A 20614-nucleotide genomic window follows, 5' to 3' on the forward strand; every position below is an offset into this window, starting at 1 on the left:
ACTCTGTCAAAAACTACAGAAGTTAAGTAGGATTTAGGCTAAAATTAAGCCACTAAAATAAAGACATCAAAACAGTTTAGTCATATAAAAGTTCAGAACTCCATAAATCTACTAAAATGGTGAATTCAGAAGATACTAAAATCAGAGAGATGTGTTTTGTATTGCTTTTACGGTTTTCTTATCTTTTGAACCAAAGGCTTATCCAAAAGTGTACATGCAGTTGTCAGACTTATTTAGAGGTTTGAAATTATTTGTATTTTTAAGTGTTCTTAGTCTCAGTTTTTCAATGAAGGTCAAACAAATAAAAATCAGGTACTGATAAGGTTGAATTGTCCCATCTTGTAAGCAAACCTTCACCTGAAATTTTACTTTGGCAAATCAGAAGGTCTTCCTTTGCATAGACCTTGGTCTCCTTTCTAAAGAAGAGAGGGTCATCCTGAGTATATTCCTTCCACGGTCATTTATTTTCTCTCAAGCCAACTGTATACTTCTCTGTCAGAGTGCTCCATATTTCTATCCAATGGAATTATAAACATATTTTAGGGGTAAAGCAGATGTTTCTTTGTATGAATGCAGATGTTACTTTAAATCAATGTGCTTGTAACAATTATAACTTTCATCCCTGTTCTTAAATTCTAGATTACAATTACTGAAAGTCCCATCAGAGGTTACTTTATTCCTTTTATCATGCCCTTTCAACTTCTGCTTTTAATTTTACCATGCAGATGAGATAACATATGAAGAAAGATTATGAGGAATCAACCAGCCTGCACAAAATAGAAAATGACACAGAATCTAACATTCTGCCTCAATGACTAACTGAAATTAATTCCCCCTTTTTTACCTTTAAAAATTGCCATGGGGCTTCCCTGGTGGTCCAGTGGTTAAGAATCTACTTGCCAATGCGGGAGACACTGGTTCGATCGCTGGCCCAGGAAGATTCCACAGGCCATGTGGCAACTAAGCTTGTGTGCCACAACTGCTGAGTCCTTAAGCTCTAGAGTCCTTGCGCCACCACAGTGAGAAGCTAGTGCACCACAACAAAGAGTACCTCCATCTCGCCACAACTAGAGAAAGCCCTCGTGCAGTAATGAAGAGCCAGCACAGCCAAAAATAAATAAATAAAAACTGTAATGACTGAGCAGAATCTTCAGAGCTGGTTTTGGGACAAGAGCCCACTTTCTACTCAGATTGCTGGCTTTCTGATTAAAGCAACTTTCCTTTCTACCAACACTTGTCTCCTGACTATTTGCTTTTGAGCGACAAGCAGCTGAACCTGAGTTCAGTAACAATATCTCTCATGCTTTGAAATTTGAACAAACTATTTTCTCAATTACAAATGACTTTTCCCCAGAGCTTTAACTAATTAATTCATATTGTTTATTAAGTCAGTCTGTCTCTGCCTCTCTGTTTATCTCTGTATCTTTTTCTCCCTCCCCTCTTCTCTCCAACCTTGAGTTAGGTAGCTCTACATTGTATCCCCATGTGCTCTTATTGCATGTATCATTCTGCATTAGAATTTTTAAACAACTCTGTTGAGGTATTATTTACAGACAATAAAATACATATTTTAAATATACAGTTTGATGAGTTTTGACAAGTGTATACATCTGTGTAATCACCACCTCAATCAGGATATAAAACATTTCCATTACCCAAGAAAACTCTTTCATGATCATGTCTCTTGCAGTCAATCCCACCCATATAAGCAGACATTAATTTTATTTCTATAAACATAATTCATTTTTATAATTCTAGAGTTTCATGTAAGTGAAATCACACAGTGTGTGCTTTTTTTGAGGTTGCTCCTTTTGCTTATTATGATGTTTTTAAGACATCCATATTGTTGCATGACTGATAGTTCATTTCTTCATTGTTTCAGGTATTCCATTTACAGCTGTGCAATGCTTTGTTTATCCATTTACCTATTGATAGAAATTTGGGTTGTTTCCGGTTTAAGGCTATTATGGAAAAAAAACTGCTATAACATTTGCACACAAATCTTTATGTGGATATGTGTCTTCACTTCTTTTGGGTAAATAACTAGGAATAGAATTGCTTAGTCATATGGTACCTATATGTTTGATTTTATTTAAAAAAAAACTGCTAAACTATTTTACAAAGTGTTTGTTCCATTGTACATTTCCACCAGAAGAGAAGTCCCCCAACTGCTCTATATCCCAGGCAACACATGGTATGATCAAATTTTTAACTTTTATCATTCTAATGAGTGTGAAGTATTATCTCATTACATTATCTCATTATCTCATTAATTTTCATTTCCTTGATGACTAACAATGTTCAACATCTTTTCATTTGCATTGGGATTTCTTTCTCTCCATGTTTGGAAAATTTAGCACATAATCTCTGGAAGAATCTGATTTTTTAATCAGAACTCCATGTGTGAATCCCAGGGCTGCCATTTGAAGTAATTTGATCTCAGGCCACTATTCAATCAGTCTAAGCTACAGTCAATTTATCTATGAAATGGGTATAACACTATCTCACAGCTAGATCTCACAGGTAGATAATATATATGCTGTATCTAGAACAATGCCTGTTATACAGTAGACCTTAATAAATGGTAAGTATGATTATTACTGCCAAAACGATAAACCCTTACCAGTCTTCCTTTTCAAGCAATGGTCAAAGCTACAGAAAGCTACTGCAATCATGTTGTTATAGCTCAGGGATTTCCTCTACAGTTTTCAAACTTCAAATTTTTAATTATTTCCTCAGTTTCTATCCTACTGTCTCACTAAAATGTATGTTCCATAAGGGAAGTAATACATTTGTATCATAAACCTCTGTATCCTCAACAGTTAGTCCTTCCTCACTGCCACCCAGCTTAGAAACTCTAAAATCCTTCATCCTAGCCTAAATCAACCTTTTGGACTCATTCTTATCTGGAAGAAGGCAAGATTTGTAGCCACAATTCTTTGATCACCCGGTTCACGGTAGCTTTTGCTCATTCCTATCACTGGGCTCCTGACCTAAAGAATTCCAGCCACATGCTGTAGTAAAATCATGAGCATAATTGGCTTCAGTACAATATGGCATTGTGTTTTAAAAAAAGAAAGAAGAAAATGTGGGCTGTAGCATGGAATGAACCTATGATAGAGACCAAACTCTACCACTTATTTGCTATGTGACTTTTGGCAAGTTACTTAATTTCTCTCAGCAAATGTCTCTTTAGTGCACATAAAATAATGAGATATTATATATCTGATTAGCTTACTTCCCAGATCATAAGTAAGCTTTCAATAAATGTCAAGGATGATTTATTTGAGGGAAAACTGAACTGAGATTTGAAAGATGAATAGAAGTTAACTAAGAAAAGAGTAGAGGAAGTATACCATAGGCAGAGGGAACAGTAAGTGCAACAATAATTATGGGGTGACTCTTCACCAGTGGTACTCTTCTACAAGTGCAATGTTTTGCAACAAGTAATTGTGTTACATATCCTAATAGAGTTTCTTCAGATCGAGATGATAGTAGCCATAGGGATACCTGGCAACTTTGTGAAACAAGTACTAATCCAGCACATCTAAACTAGGAGTATTACACATTTACTAAGAAAGTCAACAGAAACTAGTCCCATGAGAATACGTTAATAGAGATTGACTTGGCGATACTTTAAAGAAGCTGAAGCCATCCACTGCAAATTGCCTGTATTTCTTCTTAGCTCTGTGCTTCTTTTGGCCAGAGACTCACAATTATTTCCTGAAAAACTCACTCTCCATTCATATTAGAAATCTGTAACCACTACAAACAATATCTCCCAGCAGACACAAACATTCTTGCCATCTTTAGGCCAGGGCCCCTGGGATCTTGGTGACATATTCTCATATATGAAGGTTAAAGAATTTCTATGAATTGCATGTATGACCACAAAATCAGTCTGGTGCCAGAACCAACATATTTGCCAATAGGTCTATTCCACAGGCCTGATTTTCCAAGGCCCTTCACTAATATATAGATACCAACTGTTCATAAAAACCATTACCATGCCATGGTAAGATCATCTTCTTTCAATATCATCTAGATTATAATGAAGCTACTGTTTGAGAATGATAGCACTTCGGGTGATTTCTTACCTCTGGTATAGCATTCTTAGTGGTCTTCATAAAATTAGATCTCTGAAGTGTCTATAACTTTGCCAGCATCTAGAAAGGTGGCAAGTGGAAAATGGTGTTCCATGTACTCGTTGATAATCTGAATGTCCTATATTGCCATTTGGTCTGTGCAAAGCCTCAATCTTCTTCCAGAAATTAATAAAAGTATTCTTGCACAAGCAGGAGTTCCACCAAAAGAAGTGAACTCCTGAAGATTTTTATATAGTTTGACTCTCTGAAGGTAGGAAAACCTTGCTCAGAGTACCAAACATGAGTTTGTAAAATGAATCAGTGATATAAGGATGGATGAATACATGTATGGATGGATAAGTAAATGAATGGAAACAAAGGAAAAATAATCAAGCTATAACATGAAAATTTTCAGTTATCTATAAATTATATCTCGTTATTTTTGAGCACTTACTATATGCAGGTACTACTGTAAGTACTTTATGAGTATGATTTCATTTAATCCTCATGACCACAAAATATATGAAATGCTATTACTAGTTATATAGATAAAGAAAATGAGACATAAAGAGACAAGTAATTTTCTCAAAGTCACTTGGATTATTAAGTGGCAGAACTGACACATGATCCCAGGCATTTTGGCTCCAGATCTTAATTTCTTAACTTCTAGTACAACCTCCTCTAGTTTATAATACATTTGCAAGAATATATTATTTTAGTAAGAAGAGACAGTATATTGAAATATGACCACATGATAAGATGAAAGAGGTACAGTCTCAAATTTGGGGGAAAAGTATTAACAGAAGCAAAGAAAAGACTTAAAACAAAATTATACCTTGAGAAAACCATAATTCAAAAAGACACATGTATCCCCAGTGTTCACTGAAGCACTATTTACAATAGACAGGACATGGAAGCAACCTAGATGTCCATCAACAGATAAATGGATAAAGAATATGTGGTAAATATATACAAAGGAATATTACTTGGCTATAAAAAGGAACAGATTTAGTCATTTCTAGTGAGTTGCATGAATCTAGAGCCTATTATACAGAGTGAAGTATTAGTCTGGTGCAAAAGTGACTGGTTTTTGCATTGTTGAAATTTGCTATTTGATATTGGAATGAAGAGAGGTGTTAGTCGCTCTTTCACGTCCAACTCTTTGCAACCCCATGGACTGTAACCCACCAGGCTCCTCTGCCCATGGAATTCTCCAGGCAAGAATACTAGAATGGGTTGCCATTCCCTTCTCCAGGGGATCTTCCCAACTCAGGGATCAAACCTGGGTCTCCTGCATTGTAAGTAGATACTTTACCGCTGAGCGACCAAGGAAGCCTCTGATATTGGAATACATTCTAAATAAATGTGGATATGTTATATATCACTGTAATGTGCATTTCTCATTTTATGTTTTTTGCTAATGACTTATTACTTACCATTTATTTTATATTTATTTTAGACTATGGAAATGATGTTAGTTGCTGTTGTTCAGTCACTAAGACATGTCCAACTCATTGACTGCAGCACTCAATATGTCAGCGAATTTGAAAAACTCAGTAGTGGCCACAAGAAATGATGTTAGATAAAAAAATTTGAGAGATTTTCTTATTTGAGTTCAAAATGGGTTGTAAAGCAGTGGAGGCAACTTGCAACATCAACACTGCATTTGGCCCAGGAACTGCTAACAAACGTATATTGCACTGGTGGTTCAAGAAGTTTTGCAAAGGAGACAAGAGTCTTGAAGGTGAGGAGGGGCACAGTGGCTAGCCACAGGAAGTTGACAACAACAATTGAGAGTGATCATCGAAATTGATCCTCTTACAACTACGGGAGAATTTGCTGAAGAACTCAATGTTGACCATTCTGTGGTCATTTGGCATTTGAAGCAAATTGGAAACAAAAACGTTTGATAAGTGGGTGCCTCATGAGCTGACCGAAAATTTTAAAAAATCATCATTTTGAAGTGTCATCTTCTCTTATTCTATATAACAACACGCCACTTCTCAACTGGATTGTGATGTGAGACAAAAAATGGATTTTATATGAAAACTGGCAATGACCAGCTCAGTGGATGGACTGAGAAGAAGCTCCAAAACACTTCCCAAAGCCAAACTTGCACCAAAAAAAGGTCATGGTCACTGTTCGGTGGTCTGCTCCCAGTCTGACATACTACAGCTTTCTGAATCCTAGTGAAATCATTACATCTGAGAAGTATGCTCAGCAAATCGATGAGATGCACCAAAAACTGCAATGCCTACAATCAGCACTGGTCAACAGAAAGGGCCCAATTCTTCTCCACAACTAAAGTCCAACCACATGTCACACAACCAATGCTTCAAAAGTTGAAAGAATTGGGCTATGAAGTTTTAACTCATTTGCCATATTCATCTGTCCTCTCACCAAATGATAACCACCTCTTCAAGCATCTCAACAACTTTTTGGAGGGAAAATGCTTCTAAAACCAGCAGGAGGCAGATAATGCTTTCCAAGAGTTTGTCAAACCCCAAAGCATGGATTTCTATGCTATAAGAATAAGCAAATTTATTTCTTGTTGGCAAAAATGTGTTGATTGTAATGGTTCCTATTTTGATTAATAAAGATGTGTTTGAGTCTAGTTATAACAATTTAAAATTCATGGTTCAAAACTGTAATTACGTTTGCACCAACCTAATAAGTCAGAAAAAGAAAAACAAATATCATGTGGTAATGCATATATATGGAATCTATAAAAATGGTACTGATAAACCAATTTTCAGGGCAGGAATAGAGGCACAGACATAGAGGACAGACTTGTGGACACAGCAGGGAAAGGTTAGGGGGGATGAATTAAGAGAGTAACACTGACTTATATACACTAATGATGTAGGAGATAGATGAGCTCTAGGTTAGACATTTACAACTAGCCTCCTGTTTGCATTTCCCTTCTCTTGATAGGTGGGCTCCAGTTGAGGCATTTATAATCAGCCTGTTTGCTCCCCAAAATGGAAGTAACAACAGAAACAGCATAAACAACCAGTGTTTTTCTCTTGTAAACACCTTAAGGTAATAGTCATGGCAAGGACAAAGAAGAGCAAAATCTTGTTTGAGTAAAGGATTAAGAGATCTACATGCCTCCCTCTTTGGGGACAAGGGAGACACTACCCATGTGCAGAAGGGCTCCTTATGGGTCAAAAGTCAGGGGATAATACCAGGTCATAATGAGTCTTGCTTCCCCCAGAAGCCTTCACTTCAAGGGGTGCATGTGCACCCAAGGGAAGGATCCCGGGGTTTGTCAGGCGTGGAAAAAGAAATCAGATAATTGGCCTGAAGAAAGACAAAGGCCCGGAAGAACTGACCTATATAAATGACTTAACCATCTCTTTACTGGGCTCCTCTTCATTGGGGGTATGACCACACCCTTTATTTCTGGGTATGGATCTCTGCCTTGCTTCTATCTCAACTAAACAAATTGTTTCTCTATGTGCTCTCCCACGTGTTGTTGTGCTATGTCTAATAATAAACTTTGTACCTGCATTTACAGTTTCTGCCTCCATGATAAATGCATTTTTTACTGGGGCAAAGATCCAGGGAAAATTAGCTTCTAGCTTCTAGCCCTTGCTGGTTTGGTGGCTAGGATTCCAGGTTTTCATCCAGGCTTCCCAGGTTCAACTCCTTGGCAGGGAATTAAGATCTTGCTTCATGCGACCACGTACTGCTGCCTCACCAAGATCACTACCATGTATAAAATAGATAGTGGGAAACAACTGTATAGCACAGGGAACTCAGTTCAGTGCTGTGTGATAACCTAGAGGGGTAAGATGGGGGGTTGGGTGGGAAGGAGGGGATATATATATACTTATAGCTGATTCACATTGTTGTACAGCAGAAACCAGCACAACATTGTAAAGCAATTATCCTCCAATAAAAAATAAATAAATAAAACAAAATTATCCCTATGAAAGAAATGATATTTAATGATGTTCAGGGGCTCAGACTTTGGGATCCTTACAAAAATGATACTAATTCAAATTCCAGACCTGGTATTGTTAGGGGAAGCACACTGATTGAAACCACCCACCCTGGCCAGGCACCATAGTAACTATGTGTATGAGCTGTTTTATGACAGGAGGTTCTGGTAAGGAACATGGAACTAATAAGACTCCACCAACTGGAAGAGTTCAGGAAAGGTCAAAAGGAGACACCACATGCCTGACCACCTCCCAGAATCATCCTCTCCGGCATTCATCTTGGCTAAACAAGGCATGCACCACCAGGAAGGACTCTGAGTCAGAATGATCGGCTAAAGACAACCCGGAAACTAATACCATCAACATAAAACCGAGACTGCAAGCCATATGACAGAGCAATTCTCCTGGGTTCCTTTACCCTCCTGCTCTCCTCCCAGGCTCCCTTTCCCAATAAAAGCTCTTGCTTTGTTAGCGCATGTGTCTCCTCGGACAATTCATTTCTGAGTGTTAGACAAGAGTCCAATTTCGGGCCCTGGAAGGGGTCCCCCTTCCTGCAACAGTACTAATTAAGCCTTGCAACCTTGAGCAAACTAGCAGACTTCTCTGTGCTTCAGTTTCCTCAACTGTAAAATGTGGGTAACATTATAACTCACATTAAATGACAATTGAAAAGAATAGATGAGGCAAATAAAGCCTATAACACAGTGTCTAGAGCACAGCAAGAACTCAATCATGTTAGCTATATTATTATCATTATTATTACTCTTCTATTTTCTCAATTGTACAATAAAAATGGAAATGGCAAATTATTTTGACACTTCATAATATCTATAATATTTGGCATGGTGCTGACATTATCTTAAAATTCAGGCCAAATGAAAATTAATTCAACCCCAAGGAAGACAAGGAGCAAACTAATCATAATATCTAACGAGAAACACTGGAGAGAAGCACAGTTAAACAGAGAAATCATGGATGTTTCTGCTTATACGGTTTCAGGTGCCACAGAAAATCAGCAAATCCATGACACACCAGGCAGCAAAGCAGTATGTGTCAGGCAGGCAGCCAGAGATAGAGAACAGGATCCAGAGCCAGAGACAAGGATGGGTGGAGGGCAGGTCACGAGCAGATCAAGCAGCCTCTTAGGAATAAGTGTGAGCATGATCTGGACAAGCAGTGAGTCAAGGCAAACAGGCAAATTGGAAGCCCTACGGGGTCAAGCAAGTAATCTACTTCAGGATGCTAACGAAAGAGGGGAGGCCAAGGGCGAGGTGGTGGGATGGGGGGAAACTAGAGGGTGATGGGATAAGGGTAGATGCTGAAAACCAAAAGCAGAATGGGAACAAATTTCAAATGGAGAATGCAGCCGCATTGCGTCAGAATCAAGTGGACTTTGGCAGCTAAGAAAGTTCACTCTTCCAGCTTCAGCTGTTCTCCTTCCCCTGCTGCCACGGGAATCTGGCCTGGGGGCTTCCAGCAGAGGCAATGGAAACAGCTGGCTAAGTGAAAAGCATGGGGTTGAAGAGCTGAAAACAGTGCCTGCAAAGAAAGAGCATGTTTTGCTTATAAAGGAAATCAGAAATGTGCTAACGGGGGTATTTAAATATGAATGAGGTATTTAGGTATTTAAACACCCAAAAGAAAATCATTCCATAGCAAGAATGCCTAAACTTAAAAAGATTTAACAGATACAAGCACACACTTCAGTAAATGAGTTAATAAACCATATAGCTAAACATGCCTGGCATTTTCGATTCATGCCTCTTTCTAGAAGCTTCCCAGTCATCTCCCACTCTTTCTAAGGGCAGAGAGCTGTTTAACAACCCTTCAGTGTTCCAGGCAGCAACAGGCTCTCAACTATTAATGGCAAAGCTACCAAAAGCCAGATATACCTGGGAACAGATGAAAGGTTTCATTTGTTCAACTTTAACGTTATACCAGTTCCCACTCAGGACCTCTGAGCACATTACTGGAAATTTTTTAAATATACAGTTACTGGTGTGAAGAGGTTTCTGAAAACATACAAAGCACACATTCAACAAGTCCACCTGAAAATTCTGTGAGGGTGAAACTGGATTGAAATATTACAGCATGCCTTTTCTTTTTACAAAGACCAAAGCAAGTTCAAAGACTCAGAAACTTTCTTGAAAATGATAGAAACGTTATGGCAAATTAGGTTTCATCTTGCACGCCAAATCCAACCGATTGGTAGTTGCTTCATGAAGCCCTGTATACCTGATCAAATTAGTGATGTCTGCCATAGCCTAGGGAGGAGGAATGAGATAGTCACCATTGTTAACAAGTTGGTCTTACTGTGAGCCTCAGGCCATCTGGGTATACTGCTTTCTATCCTAGAGGTTCATTCTGGCAGTTTATGGGCTGCATTCCCACTGAAGATGTGCTTTGGCTCTCACAGTATTTTTTTTAATTAGTTGTTGATATTTTAAAATGGGAGATTTCATATTTGTAAAGGATTGGAGTTTTCCTTTAAAAATGGAAATTTCTAGCAATTTTAGACCTATCTTCCCAAATGGCAACTGTCACCTGTTTCTGAGTAGTGGCTGCTTCCTTTAGATGGGATGTCCTCTCTTAAATTTGCCTTCTTTAACTCACTGACATTTACCATCTGGCCTCTGAAGGATATGTGTTTGTGACTCCTTGCTCTATTCCTCTGTGCTACTATAATTTAATCAAGCTTCTCCACTTTAATGGAGGACTTTGAGTTTCACCATTTCCTTTTCCACTTCAATTCTGTCATTAACTAGGATGACTTTAACTCCTTGGTCTCACAGTTGCTGGACTTGCTCAGCTTCAATAAATCCCACCTTCACTTTGGCAATCAACTCTTCAGCAACAGAAATGCCCTACTGAAATTGAGCAGGACCCTGGGGGCTCCAGGCACAATAGTCTGTGTCCCGCATTTCTTGACTACAGGTAACAGGCTTCTTTCAGCCTCCATGACCTTCCCTGAGTTCCAAAGGGCAGGTTCAAACAGTTGCTAATCAGGGAAGGGAGGGGATGCAGAGACAAGGAAGGAGCAGTCAAGAAACAATAGTACAGTCCTGGGACAGGTCCTGGTTCCCCTTCAAGGGACATACATAACAATATTTTTGAGCTATTCTGCAGGTGGGAGATGTTAACTGTATGCTGCCCACAAGCACATAGAACCCTGACTGATTGGAACCAGAAAGTTGATGATGCTGACTCCCACTTATCTCACCACCAACCAATCGAAAGAACGTCCACGAGCTCATCACACCCTCTTTGAACCATTACTATAAAACTTCTTACTACCTCCTCCAGGTCGGAAGACACGGTTTTGAGGGCATTAGCCTACTGTGGCCCCCTCTGCCTGGAAAAGCAATAAAGCTATTCTTTTCAACTTCACCCAAATCTCTGTCTCCAAGGTTCAGTTCAGTACCAGAATACAGAGGCCAAATTTCAGCTATACTACCTTTGGAGAAGACTCTTGTGAGTCCCTTAGACTGCAAGGAGATCAAACCAGTCACTTCTAAAGGAAATCAATCCTGAATATTCATTGGAAGGACTGATGCTGAAGGACTGATGCTGAAGCTGAAGCTCCAATACTTTGGCCACCTGATGCGAAGAGCCACTCATTAGAAAAGACTCTGATGCTGGGAAAGATTGAAGGCAAGAGGAGATGGGAACGACAGAGGATGAGATAGTTGGATGGTACCACCAACTCAATGGACATGAGTTTGAGCACATTCAGGAAATGATGAAGGACAGGGAAGCCGGTTGTGCTGCAGTACATGAGTTCGCAAAGAGTTGGACATGACTGAGCAACTGAACAACAACAAACCTTCAAAACTGCTCAATTTCAAGATTCAAGTTTTTTGTTTTTGTGTTTCCTTTGTTTTACCATAACTTCATGTCAGTACAGATGTTTCTGTCTTTATTTCCAAGAAATGCGCCATTATTTGTCAACCATATGGATTTGGAAAATATGAAACAGGTAATTTTTCATATTCTCCACATCTATCAGCCCCTTTCTGGATCTACTTTTGTTCCTATGGCCCATCATGTCACTGCTTCTCTTAAAAATATTTTCATTTGTTTTGTTGCTTTGTCCTTCTCTCATACCTGGTTCACCAAAACTCATCCCTGGATCAATCCAATCACTCAGCTTCTCTAGGGTAATGAACACTGCTTGATAAAATCACCCTACAAATTCCTGATCTTCAGTATCAATGAAGCTTAAGTCCCTAAATATTACCTTCTCCTACTCCCCTAAATATCTACTTCAAAGAGTTGCTACTCTCCTCAAACTATAGTCTACTTTTGCTTGCATTGCTTTGAGAGGCAACTTTTGTTTTCTACTTGCTGAGAAAATCAAGGCCATCAGATGAGAGAAGTTCCATAGTTTACTCCTCTACCACCAACAAATGTACTAGATGGCTGTCATTTAACACTTTTGCAAGCACTGCTTTTGTTCATTGATTAAATATTATCATTACCCAGGATTCCAATGTTAGCTCTATGTTCTTCTCATATTATACACTTTCCCTTGTTTTCCCATGCACTTACATAAAATTTACCTGTAAGGAGATGCATCCAACCAATACCTCTCTCCCGAGCTCAAAACCCACATATCCAAGTGTCTTAGATATCTCTATTTGGATAATCTAAACACACTGAGAATTCCACATGTCTCAAATTGAACTCCTCTTTCTCCAGTTCTGACTTCTCTCTCCATTAATGCATCAGTACCCACTCAGTCTCTCAAGCCAAAGATGTATGAGTCATTGTGAAGGTCCATCCTTCTCTTCCTCACCCAAGTCCTAGTATTCCAGATCTTAAATGTAACCAGTACAAGAAACAGTGAAGACACCATCTTGGCAATAAGAGAAATAAGATAACTTTGTGAAACCTGATTGTAGTTTGGCCCTGGGGAATCCATTCTCCCATAGAACTCCTACTTTAAATTCCTGAAATATAAATCTGATCATATCACTTCTCATCAATGACTTTGCATAGGTTTCTGAATAAAGCTAAAGCAGTAATTTAGAGTGCAGGCCCTTCCTGAACCAGTCCTTAGCAACACAGCTAGCTCCACTTCTTGCCACTTCTCCACATGCCCTCTATGCATTAGTCATATGGAACTGCTTGCACTTTCCTGAATGTATTGCACTGTTTCATATCTGTACTTTCACTCATGCTGTTCTCTCTGCTTAGAATTAGCCCACATTCCTAATCTTTTCTTTCCCCTTGTCTGCTGGCTAACTCTAAACTTTTCCTTCAAAACATAACTCAAATATAAACTCCTCCAAGAATTCCCTGACCCTTGAAGGAGAGAAGAAATTGCCACCCTAAAAAATGTCTCTTTATCCTAAGGATTGTTTTAGGCTGGTAATGCTTAAGAAATGGGCTTTCTTGGTAACTCAGGTGGTAAACAATCTGTCTGCAATGCAGGAGCCCTGGGTTTGATCCCTAGGTCAGGAATATCCCCTGGAGGAGGAAATGGCACCCCACTCCAGTATCTTGCCTGGAGAATTCCATGGACAGAGAATCCTAGTGGGCTATAGTCCATGGGGCTGCAAAGAGTCAGATTCGACTAAGAGACTAACACTTTTTAAGAAATGGTAGACATTGGAGAAGCTCTGAAAACTTGAGTAGAAGTTATCCTTTTGTAAGAGACATTTACATTTATAAGGGAAATCTACATTTGTAGGGGTGTCTCCTCGTCTGCCCTTAAAGAAGAGTGGGATGACTAAATCTCTGGAAATTCTTATCAATGGAGAAAGTCATGACCTAAATTTTCATTACAACCTTACTCTTGTTTACCATGTTTTTCCCAAGAGTCTGCTGTGACTGGCTCCCCTACTCCCCAACATCTTTTGTTTTTAGCTGGAGATGGTATTTACTGTGATGACTTGGGCCATTTCAGGGAGTTAGTTTTCCTGGATATCTCCCATGTATATAAGAGGTACATATGCTATTAAACTTTGTTATTTTTCTCCTCATAATCTTTATTTCAGGGAGGTCTCAGTCAAAAATCTAGAAGGGTACAGGGAAAATTATTTTCCCTCCTCGTTTTCTGTACCCTCAGTAATTTTTGTATATGTTTATTATAGCACCTTAGTACACTGACTAATGAATACTGATTTACTTGTATGATTCTTCTATCACACAGTAAAGGCACAAAGGCAGGGATTTTTTTGTTGATATTTCTGCATCTCTACTGCTTAGTACATTATTTAGTACATCAGTTCAGCTCAGTTCAGCTGCTCAGTCATGTCCAACTCTTTGCAACCACATGAATCACAGCATGCCAGGCCTCCCGGTCCATCACCAAAGAGTTGACCCAAATTCATGGCCATCGAGTCGGTGATGCCATCCAGCCATCTCATCCTCGGTCGTCCCCTTCTCCACCTGGCCCCAATCCTTCCCAGCATCAGGGTCTTTTCCAATGAGTCAACTCTTCACATGAGGTGGCCAAAGTACTGGAGTTTCAGTTTCAGCATCAGTCCTTCCAATGAACACCCAGGACTGATCTCCTTTATGATGGACTGGTTGGATCTCCTTGCAGTCCAAGGGACTCTCAAGAGTCTTCTCCAACACCACAGTTCAAAAGCATCAATTCTTCGGCGCTCAGCCTTCTTCACAGTCCAACTCTCACATCTGTACATGACCACTGGGAAAACCATAGCCTTGACTAGACAGACCTTAGTCGGCAAAGTAATGTCTCTGCTTTTGAATATGCTATCTAGGTTGGTCATAACTTTCCTTCCAAGGAGTAAGCATCTTTTAATTTCATGGCTGCAGTCACAATCTGCAGTGATTTTGGAGCCCAGAAAAATAAAGTCTGATACTGTTTCCACTGTTTCCCCATCTATTTCCCATGAAGTGATGGGACCAGATGCCATGATCTTCGTTTTCTGAATATTGAGCTTTAAGCCAACTTTTTCACTCTCCACTTTCACTTTCATCAAGAGGCTTTTTGGTTCCTCTTCACTTTCTGCCATAAGGGTGGTGTCATCTGCATATCGGAGGTTATTGATATTTCTCCTGGCAATCTTGATTCCAGCTTGTGCTTCTTCCAGTCCAGTGTTTCTCATGATGTACTCTGCATATAAGTTAAATAAGCAGGGTGACAATATACAGCCTTGACATACTCCTTTTCCTATTTGGAACCAGTCTGCTGTTAATTAAAAGGGTCTTCTCTAGTGGCTCAGTGGGTAAAGAGTCTGCCTGCAATGTAGCAGACCCAGGTTCAATCCCTGGGTCAGGAAGATATCCTGGAAAAGGAAATGGCAACCCACTCCAGTATTCTTGCCTGGAGAATTCCATGGACAGAGGAGCCTAGGGGGCTCCTACAGTCCATGGGGTCACAAAGAGTCAGACATGACTGAGTGACTAATACTTTCACTTTTCAGATGCTTAATTTTTTATAAATAAAAATAAAAAAAACATGAATGGAAAGGTAATTAGTGAATAGAAGAGACTAGAAATGTTTGTATCTATGATTTCTTTTTTACACTAACATCAAATTTATATTTTAATCAGGGACTTTTGTTTCAGTTATGTACATGTGATAAGTAATTGAGGATTTATTGTTTTTTCACTGTTTCTTTTCTATTTTTTTTTACTTTACAATATTCTATTGGTTTTGCCATTGGATTTATAAGAATCTATACCTGTGTGGATCACAGTATACTGTGGAAAATTCTGAAAGAGATGGGAATACCAGACCATCTGACCTGCCTCTTGAGAAACCTATATGCAGGTCAGGAAGCAACAGTTAGAACTGGACATGGAACAACAGACTGGTTCCAAATAGGAAAAGGAGTACGTCAAGGCTGTATATTGTCACCCTGCTTAATTAACTTATATGCAGAGTACATCATGAGAAACGCTGGACTGGAAGAAGCACAAGCTGGAATCAAGATTGCCAGGAGAAATATCAATAACCTCAGATATGAAGATGACACCACCCTTATGGCAGAAAGTGAAGAGGAACCAAAAAGCCTCTTGATGAAAGTGAAAGTGGAGAGTGAAAAAGTTGGCTTAAAGCTCAACATTCAGAAAACGAAGATCATGGCATCTAGTCCCATCACTTCATGGGAAACAGATGGGGAAACAGTGGAAACAGTGTCAGACTTTATTTTTCTGGGCTCCAAAATCACTGCAGATTGTGACTGCAGCCATGAAATTAAAAGACGCTTACTCCTTGGAAGGAAAGTTATGACCAACCTAGATAGCATATTGAAAAGCAGAGACATTACTTTGCCGACAAAGGTCCGTCTAGTCAAGGCTATGGTTTTTCCAGTAGTCATGTATGGATGTGAGAGTTGGACTGTGAAGAACGCTGAGTGCCAAAGAATTGATGTTTTTGAACTGTGGTGTTGGAGAAGACTCTTGAGAGTCCCTTGGACTGCAAGGAGATCCAACCAGTCCATTCTGAAGGAGATCAACCCTGGAATTTCTTTGGAGGGAATGATGCTAAAGCTGAAACTCCAATACTTTGGCCACCTCATGAGAAGAGTTGACTCATTGGAAAAGACTCTGATGCTGGGAGGGATTGGGGGCAGGAGGAAAATGGGACGACCGAGGATGAGATGGCTGGATTGCATCACGGACTTGATGGATGTGAGTCTGAGTGAATCCCAGGAGTTGGTGATGAACAGGGAGGCCTGGTGTGCTGTGATTCATGGGGTTGCAAAGAGTCGGACATGACTGAGTGACTGAACTGTACTGAACTGATACCTATGGTCACCTTTGTGTTACTTTATCATGAGTGAAGTTAGACTGTACTTTGTATAAGTGAAGTGCTACCTGACTAGATGCTGATGGGTTCATTTAGGGTAAGTAGGCTACAATATGGGCTTCCCAGGTGGCCCTAGCAGTAAAGAACCTGCCTGCCAATGCAGGAGACTTTCTGAAAGACTCAGGTTTGATCCCTGGGTTGGGAAGATCCCCTGTAGGAGGGCACAGCAACCCACTCCAGTATTCTTGCCTGGAGAATCCCATGGATAGAGGAGCCTGGCAGGCTGCGGTCCATAGGGTCACACCGAGTCGGACATGACTGAGCACGCATGCATGCAGGCTACATTATGTCACCAAGAATTTCTCTTTCATTTGCCAATCCTCTACATCTTACAAAGAAAGTCAAGGCAAACTGTGCCCCAGTCACCATGCTTCCAGGAGGCTTCTGCCACCACTCTGACTGCCTTGCCTCATCTTATTCATTCTTGCTGCTATTTATACTTGCCACTTTAATAGAATGAGCCAATCAGGATCCCCAAACAATGTGAGAACAGTTTCCCAGAAGAGCAAAATGATTGTTAAATCACAAACTCTGCTAATCAAAATCACTTCTAAACTCACTCAAAGCCTCCTTTTGTGCCTGGAACAAATTTAAATAGTTGTGCTTCTGCTCCCTTTACTATACACTCTCCCCATATCTTATCTCCAAAATCAACACCTTCTTGCCAATTAATAGCCTAATTCAGACCTCTCCTTTTCTTTTCAAGGAATGGGTAAGGAGGTAGACTCTTTTCCTTTCCTGCCTGTTCTAAGGCTGGTGTGCACTGTCCAGTTATGCTATAAGCCCTGCCCAGAGTGAGAATGTGGTATCTGTCTAGGGAGGGACATTTACCATTGTTATGTAGCTAGAAATAATAAAAAGGTTCTGGATGATTCCTCCTGCAACACAGGTGAAGCTCATTGGCCCACAGTAGGCACAAGCCACCTGTCACACATTGACAAAAATCCACTTGAGTAACTCAACCCTTCAAAATGTTCTAGCTTATCATTTCTGCATTATCTTGGGTGTGGCTTGCCTTCCTACAACTATTTATGTTAAAAAAAATTAGGCATCCTACTGCCAAAATTGTCATAGATATTATTTTCCATAAGTCACATGAACATTTTTGCCAGTACTTTTGAAAGCCAGTATATTCATCTACCTGACTCCTCATTACAATCTTTCATTAGCCCACACTGTGATATTCTTTTACTCTAAGTTAATACCCTTAAGATTTCAAAAGTTGCATCTGAGCAAAAATTCCCTGTTGACGTATCTTCATATTAATATCTTAAATGCTCTATTTAAATAAATCAAATTAACCACTCTAGTAATCATGAAATCTCTTTTTGGCATTTTCAAATCTCTGTTCCAAAACTTTTGATTTAGCCCCTATTCAGATATTGTAAATCCCCATGAATCTTCGAAATTCTCAAGTATCACCAGTCTCTTCACAAAGCCAATTAATTACATTGAAGCCATAGGGAAACATTTTTTTACAAATATCTGTAAATATTCTCTCAAATGTTCCTGAATATAGTTAGATATAGATAGAGAATTCAAGCTGAAATATGTAGCCTATTAAACCTTAATGCTTTCCATGTTAAATTTAGGCCATGACCAAGCTTACTAATTGGATTTTCTGTCATTTGATCAAACTAGAGAGTTCAAATCTTAAAGCTAACTAAATTGTCAGAATTCGTTTCCTTTTTAGCAATTTGATTGATGTGAGAAATTTAAATATGAACAGAGAGTTCTGAAAATCCCCCATTTTATGTTTTCCCATCTAATAAAAATCACATGTCTCTTTCTTCAGGCAGAAGTAACGAAAGTGGCCTTCTAACTCATCTGATCCCCAAATTTACCTAAGCAGAGATATATGCTTTTCAAAGCTCCAGTTACTAGAACTGGATGGACTGTGTCAGTGGAAAGAAGGCATAGGAGAGGAACTGTCCTGAGCTATTATTTCATGTCAACCACTGGTCTGGCTCAGGACTTGATCAGCACCCTGCTGCCTTTCTAACTAGCAATTTAAGATGCCTAGGAGGGGAATTCCCTGGCGGGTGAGTGGTTAGGGCTCATCACTCTCATTACCAAGGGCCTGGGTTCGAACCTTGGTTGGGGAACTAACATCCCACAGGCTACATTGTGTGGAAAATAAATAAATAAACAAACTAAAATACATCTTAGAAAAAGATGAGTAGGAAGACATCCCTACAACCACGGCTTCCATTCTGCCTGCTGCTGTTGACAGATTATTATTGCCTTCATCTGGCATGTTCGGCCTTAGGGTTGGGACCCGACAAGCTATTTCCTGAATGCAGATAACCAACTTCAGTTAAGTGTGACAAATATTTTATAAATTATATATTTCTTTCAAGAATCACTATGGAAACATTGTGTAATTGAGATGTTAGACTGAGTGATTAAGCATTTTCTGAGGATGAAAGAGGTAAAGGTAGTGGGATTCAACTACTTAGATGATTCTCGGGGCTAGGGTAGGATAGGGAAGTCTCATAATACAGTAAGTCCCCTACATATGAACTGTCAAGTTTTGAACTTTCAAAGATGAGAACATGCATTTGCATGTACAATCACATAAGTTAGTTCACATGTCTGGCATACATTGTCACATGCGTGCATCTTCTACATGTGGTTGTGCTTTTGTGTACTTTACTGCATACTACTGTATAGAGTAGAGTAGTACAGTATCCTTATTTCAAGCCCAGGATGTCCAGAAGCAAGCATAAGAGCAGCAGTGATGTAGCTGGTACAGTACTACCTAGACATCACTGAATGATTTTTTCAAGTGGGTAGATGGAATCAAATCCAGCAATGAACCAGAACCTGTGCCATCGATGTCAGACATGAGTGAAACTGCAGTTTGCTCTCCATCTCTATTGCTGATGATCTTTCAGCTCTACCATCTCCCACCTCCTCTCCCTCTTCACTCTTTGTGCCTGTTCACTCAGTGTCAGTCCCCATATGCCAGGTGTTTTACTATACTACTGTACTTTGGGGGCTTCCCTGATAGTTCAGTTGGTAAAGAATCTGCCTGCAATGCAGAAGACCCTGGTTCAATTCCTGGGTTGGGAAACGCTGGAGAAGGGATAGGCTACCCACTCCAGTATTCCTGGGCTTCCCTTGTGGCTCAGCTGGTAAAGAATCTGCCTGCAATGTGGGAGACATGGGTTTGAGCCCTGAGTTGGGAAGACCCCCTGGAGAAGGGAAAGGGTAATACCCACCCCAGTATTCTGGCCTGGAGAAATCCATGGGGTCAAAAAGAGTCTGACACGACTGAACAACTTTCATTTTCACCGTACTTTTCAAGATACTGAACTGTAAGGTTTAAAATGTTTTCTTTAAAACAAAAATCACTGCGAAAATAAACCACCCCCCACCCCTATAATTTTATTTTGACAATAAGATCCTTTGTTGGGTAAAGAAACTTAAACTATTGTAAAACTATCAATGAGTAATTTAGTAACTCTTTATAAATGTTGGTTGGGCTTCCCTAGTGGCTCAGTCAGCAAAGAATCCACCTGCAATGCAGAAGACATGGGTTCAATTACTGGTCCAGGAAGATCTCCTGGAGAAGGAAATGGCAACCCACTCCAGTATTCTTGCATGGCGAATCCCTTGGACAGAGGAGCCTGGGGGGCTACAGTCCATGGGCTTACAAAGAGCTGGACATGACTTAGCGACTAAACAACAACAGTAAATGTTGGTTCCCAAGACTCAGTTATAGCATAAACATCTGCAGGAGCATATGTATAAATGGACCCAGGATTCCCATACATATAAATGGACCCAGA

Source organism: Capra hircus, assembly GCF_001704415.2.
Source record: "Capra hircus breed San Clemente chromosome X unlocalized genomic scaffold, ASM170441v1, whole genome shotgun sequence".
Taxonomy (NCBI): domain Eukaryota; kingdom Metazoa; phylum Chordata; class Mammalia; order Artiodactyla; family Bovidae; genus Capra; species Capra hircus.